The 6,422-nt window shown below is 29.0% G+C and overlaps 1 long non-coding RNA gene across 1 annotated transcript; it reads right to left on the reverse strand.

Moving 5' to 3' along the window:
- Positions 1-259: 259 nt before the first annotated feature.
- Positions 260-5,683, reverse strand: LOC133803272 (uncharacterized). The gene is made up of 3 exons (XR_009877854.1): positions 5,387-5,683; positions 4,324-4,501; positions 260-2,549 (listed from the first exon to the last, which is right to left on the reverse strand). It is a non-coding gene; the product is annotated as an uncharacterized LOC133803272 (long non-coding RNA).
- Positions 5,684-6,422: the final 739 nt, after the last annotated feature.

Below are 6,422 nucleotides of genomic sequence, written 5' to 3' on the forward strand. Positions count from 1 at the left end.
GTTAATAAGTGTCGCCATTGCTGACAACGCCGACAGTTAATAGGTATCGTCGTTGCTAGTAACGCCGACAGTTAATAGGTGTCGTCATAACATTGAATTTATATATATAATAATTTTTTGATATATATTTTTTAAAACTTTTAATTATATTTTTAACAAGAAGTTTGATATAAATTTAAATAAAAAAATTACTCACATAATTAATTATTATTACCATAAATTGTAAAAAAAATTATATTTATCATAATAAAAATTCATATACATACAACATTTATTCATACAATTGAAATGTAAATAATACATCTAATCCCCATGAGACTAAATAAGTCTCAATGAAAATTCATTATAATTCTCAAAAAAAACTCATTATTCTCGATGTAAATAATACATCAAATCCTCACTGTACATAATTCTTACAAGCAAGAAAGAAAATAATACCCAACAACTTGAAGAAGAATTTCGTGTTGCCTTGGTTCTCTTATATAATTGTCTTGGTTCTCTTAAATATCCAAGTAGAGTTTTAGCCTACAATACATAATAAACACCATTAAAGTTAAACCAAAACTAAAATAAATAGAGAACTTGAGGTTGCAGAATAAATAAAAAGGATGATTGTGGTTTTCAGTCACAAAAATAATTTATATAAAAATTGTATTTTTCTTATCAAATTAGATAGCCTCATGGCTTAAGTAGTTAGTCTTAATTCTTTTTTTTTTTTGTTTTTTTGAGTGAAATTCATAGAATTTTATTGGGCAAACAGCCAAGATGAAGCAAAAACATCAAACATAAAGAGTTTTAAGGCCACAGACATGAAGGCAAACCAAGCCACCAAACTCTAGGGGAATCAAGAGATAATGCAAGTTTTGCTAAGGAATGAGCTGTAGAATTACTAACTCTATAATAATGACCAATGGAAATGCATACCTGTCAGTTTCAATTTAAAAATGCTCAAGCTAGTTTGTTTATGAAATCACAGACATTAATAAACCAAATTACCAATCATTCATAGCACATTAGCAAATATACAATAAACATCGAGAAATTAATATACATATATACACATATAAAGACATTAATATACATCAATCATAATTTCTTTTGGTCAAGCATATATATTTCTTTTAATAAATAGCCATATAATTATGAATTTTATACAAGCGCAACATTTTTAACAAAGTGATAATCAATCCATTTTAGAAAATTTTCAATTGTTTAAAGAATACATTATTTCAACTAAGGCCATCGAACATGGTAAAAACAATCACAGTTTGGAAGAAAAAAATAGATATTATTTAAGTAAGAAAATGATCAAACTATTAGACTACAATGAAACACAAAGCTATGCTTCAATTAAAATAAACACAAATTGAGATAGTAGTTCTGGTGCAGAAAAGAAAATCATCGAGTAAATATATAAATATATATCCTATGTCTCAATTGATTGAACCCAAAACTCACCAATTGATTTTTTTAGAAAACTTTCAATTATTTAAAGAATACATTGTTTCAGCTAAAGCCATCGAACATGGTAAAACCAATCACAATTTGGATGAAAACAAATAACTTAGATATTATTTAAATAAGAAAATGATCAAACTATTATAATACAAAGAAACATAAAGCTATGCTTCAATTAAAATAAACACAAATTGAGATAGTAGTTCTAGTGCAGAAAAGGAAATCATCGAGTAAATATATAAATATATATCCTATGTCTCAATTGATTGAACCCAAAACTCACCAATTGATCTTTTTAGAAAACTTTCAATTGTTTAAGAAATACATTGTTTCAGCTAAGGCCTTTCAATTGTTTAAGAAATACATTGTTTCAGCTAAGGCCATCGAACATGGTGAAAACAATTACAGTTTGGAAGAAAAAAAATAACTCGGATATTATTTAAGTAAGAAAATGATCAAACTATTAGACTACAATGAAACATAAAGCTATGCTTCAATTAAAATAAACACAAATTGAAATAGTAGTTCTGGTGCAAAAAAAGAAATCATAAATTATCAACCAATATACTAATAACATCAAACTTTTGTATAGCACTTCATACTATTGAACCTACATGTGATCACAAGAATCAAAAGTGATGCTCAATGTTATAAATCACCTCACTAAAGAACATTAGACAAGGGACAAGAAGAAAACTAACATATACAAAACAAGAAATACAAAAGGTTATGCTATATGTGTATGCCAACACGTAATATGTACATTCATACAAGTATATGTTATAATCAAACCAATCAAACAAACACAATTCAATTATAGGATGATCATAGACAAGTCTACATCAATTCAAACAACACACAAGTTTTCTTTCTTATCTCCGCAGCACACAAATTTCTCAGATCCTACTTCACTAAAACACACAAGTTCTCAACCTTCCGTTATCACCGCAGCACACAATAACAATCTCAGAATCTACTTCACTATGGATGAATATTTAAGATATTCAAACTCCTCTAACATTTGCATAGTATTAAAATAAAAGTTAGAAGCATACCTCTTGCAAACTGTTGCAAAATAGTTTCTTTGAAGTCTGTCTCAGCACATACACACATTTACAATGTTATAATATAAAATTAAATCATTAAATAATAATGCAAAGAAGAGAAAAACCAAATGCTCATCTTACTCTTTCTTCTCAGCCTTGGGTTGAGTCAAATACATTATTCTCAAGAATTAGAAGCATAATGTAGTAGTGTATTTGCATCCAATTAATCATTATGTATAAAGAAGCATAATGTTAATAATATCAAGGTCTCAAGAATTAGAAATTAAAGTGAGGTTAATAATAAAACTTCAGCAAAAAAAAAAAAGCCAGTCTCAAATAGCTTATCAAATATTAACACTTAAAATTTCAGGTAAAAAATTACATTTACCAAGGCTCATTTGAATTTCTATAAATAAGTCCTATCTCAAATTTCTTGATAATTTGTTAGGCAATGTCAAGTACTTAAACTTCATGGCATTGCATGACTATATACACATCATCTGAAACAAGAATAACAGTAGGGTATAAACTTTGTTATATTTCCGGTGACTAGATAAGCAAGCGAGAACCATTCTAATATAGCCACAGAAAATTATAGTCGAAAATAATTATAGAAGTTATCATATGCTAGAGTAAACTTTTTGCAATTCTATTAAAGACGAAATGAGATTTATACTTTTAACAGCAATAATAATATCTCAATTATTTCATCTGACATCTATCTAGTCATAATTGATAGAATTCACAACATGCCAAAAAATGCTTATTAAGTTTCATAAACATGCTCTCTGTACAAATATATTTTGTATAACAATGTTGCCAAATTTAAGCTATACATAGCACACTGCGATAAAATCTTTCAATTTATGATTCAAACAAATCAGCCATACATAAAACAGGAGTATATTTAATCATGAGCATTTTTTAAAGCCAAGTAAAACTCTTTCCGAGAAGAGCATAATAGAAGGGGAAAACATGTTATAAATTGCATAGTGGGAGATTAGAATTTTTTTCAACTAACTTAACATTTATCAAATTAATATAATATACTACCAGATCAAGTTAATATAATTCTTGAAACTCTGGTTTGGCCAAACTTTTGATGATGAATCAGAACCATACACACACAACCACTAAAAATGATTGAATGTGAACTCTGGTGTCAAGCATCAGGGGAACCAGTAAACAGAAAATTGCAGAGAAGAAATAATTAACACCAGTGCCCCCAACTTTAATTTTTGCAAAGTAAAAAAGAAAGAAAACCCACAAGGCTCCCACCCCAAAAAAAGAAATAAATAAAAAAGATTAAAGAGATTGATGGCTCATGGGTTGTGTTTTTCTACTTTTACCAGTTTTTTTTTAAGGGGTAAGTCTAGCTATTATAAGCTATATACTATTTTGCACACTCAAATATTTTCCATCATTCTTGAAAACTTTCTCAGCAATCAAACAGCAGCATGCCTTATTACGTTTGTCTCAGTCTCTCTCTCTCTATGTATCATCATTTTTTTGTATTTGAAAACTCGTTTTCTTGTCCAGTTTCTTCTCTTAGCTGTGTTTGTTTTATTTAACACCGCTGCTTTAGGGGACCATTACTAAATTTCCTAATTATATATATAATACACATGAGTTTGGGCCAATTATCAAGGATATATATGTATATTTATATATAACAGGGCATTTAAAAAAGGTGTAAGACATCAAGAAACAAGAAGGAAATAGTGTGTGCAACTCAAATAGGCAACACACTAAGTGTATTTTATCAAACACTTTGTGTGCAACACAAAAGCATAAACCAAAACATATGTAAAATACAAACCTGTGACAAAAAATCTCAGACAAGAAAAACTCTAGCCTTCTCTCCTCTCGCTGCTTTCACATACTGAAAAGCATCATCAAAACTCTGGCCTTCTCTCCCAATAAGATAAGCAATTACCAAAGATGTGGACCGGGAGACCCCTTGGCAACAGTGAACGAAAACCCTCCCTTGTTGTTCCCTAACATCCTCAAAGTAATCAAAAACATCATACAAGATACTAGTAATATCCTCTGACGGACTATCTTGTAACCACAAAGTTCTATACTTATATATTTATACTCAATATATACTCATCAACTCTCACAACAAAGTACGTACACATGCATCTCATTTATCAAGATCGTAATTATCATTTATATATAAATTAAATATATATTAATACATAATTCAAATTCAAGATTTTTTTTTCATCTTCATATTACATGCTAAACAGTAATTAATAGAACAGCAAACATTAATTCAAGACAATAAATTCGACATTTAATATATATATATATAAATAAATATAGAAGAGGCTATCTCCTAATTGTGAATTGAATGGCCAACGCCAGGGCTGTGACCAGGAGCAGTTGGCCTGAAGTCGGTGGGGTCATGGGCATCAGGTGGCGGTGGTGGTGGTGGAGATGAACCAATCGCCACCTGATGATCACTTACGGGTGCGGCAGGAGGAGCGTTAGCTAGTGATGAAGGCACCACTTTGTTGGCTCTCTCAACTTGCCTTTTACGAATATTATTATTGTAAGAAAGTTTTTCGGTTTCGGTCTTAGTCTTAGCCAAGTTCATCATCAAAGACCTTCCCTCAATAATGGGAATTCCTTGAGTGAAAATACTAAATAATCACCTGCTCAATATATATAAATTTACAAGATCAAAGAGTCCACTTTTGCACGGAAACCCCTTTCTCCAGTCAAATTTTTTTTTAAAAAAAAAGAGGAAAATAGTCTCATAAAAGATTATAGGAAACACCACAATTTTAAAATTCAGAACATCATTTTTAGCAAACAAAATAAAGTAAGCAAATAATTATAAATATATAAGTATATATTCAAGAGAAGGGACATACCCAGCATAGTCCGTGCTCAACTTCTTCACCCCGGCCAGCGGGGGCGATGGGACCGAAGGAGGCGGCGTCCCGAGCAAGCAGAGGTGGCGCTCAACTTCCATTGACCCACCAGAGGAGACGAGGATGAGCTCGATTCAAAGGCCATTTATTCGGAAAGGCTAAAGGCGATAGTCGATCGTGCGAGAGGTGCAGTGAGAGGCTGGAGATCGGAGGCATGGAGAAATTTAGGGTGTGATTGGTAGGGGATTCAATATCAGTTTTGTCATTTTCAGATTTTAAAAAATAAAAACAGCAATGAAAATTTGATTGACACACTTGTTTTAGAAAATAAAAAAAATCATTTTTGAAAACTAAGTTAAAATCTTTCAGCAAAAGAGAAAACAACAAATTGTTGTTTTCTTTCTATTCTATAGATTTTAAATTTTAAAAACACCCAAGATTTCAAAAATTTATAATTTATTTTTAAATTTAATATTTTCAAATCATTTGATTTGAAAATAATTTTCTAAAATTATATTTTTGAATTAACTACTAATTAGCCTTTTAATGTTTTCAGTATAATTTTACTATTTAAAAAAAAAAAAATTCTTGCTAATTTTCTTTTATTTTTCTTATAGTCTTGATTTTTTTTCTTTTGTCATTTTTACAAGTCAATCTACTTTTTAAAATTTTTATCTATATAAATTTAGTAAAATAATTAATTATAAAATTATATAACAGAATATAATTTAATTCTAATTTACAATATATTTGCTAAAAAAAATCATTGATCAAATAAAAATTACAACAAATAAATAAAAAAATATTTTCACTTCAATTATCATTATACCAAAAATAAAATATATATATATTACATATTCAATTTTTAGATTTTCTACCAAAAAATTATTCAATTTTATAAAACTAAAAAATAGTTAACGGACAATACATTCAATCACATTTTCATAAACATATTTTCAGACACTAAATCTAGATTATTTTTTCAGAATCATACTTTTTCAAAATACAATTTTTAAATCACTAATCAATCATGTCC

The sequence above is a fragment of the Humulus lupulus genome, chromosome X, assembly GCF_963169125.1.
Source record: "Humulus lupulus chromosome X, drHumLupu1.1, whole genome shotgun sequence".
Taxonomy (NCBI): domain Eukaryota; kingdom Viridiplantae; phylum Streptophyta; class Magnoliopsida; order Rosales; family Cannabaceae; genus Humulus; species Humulus lupulus.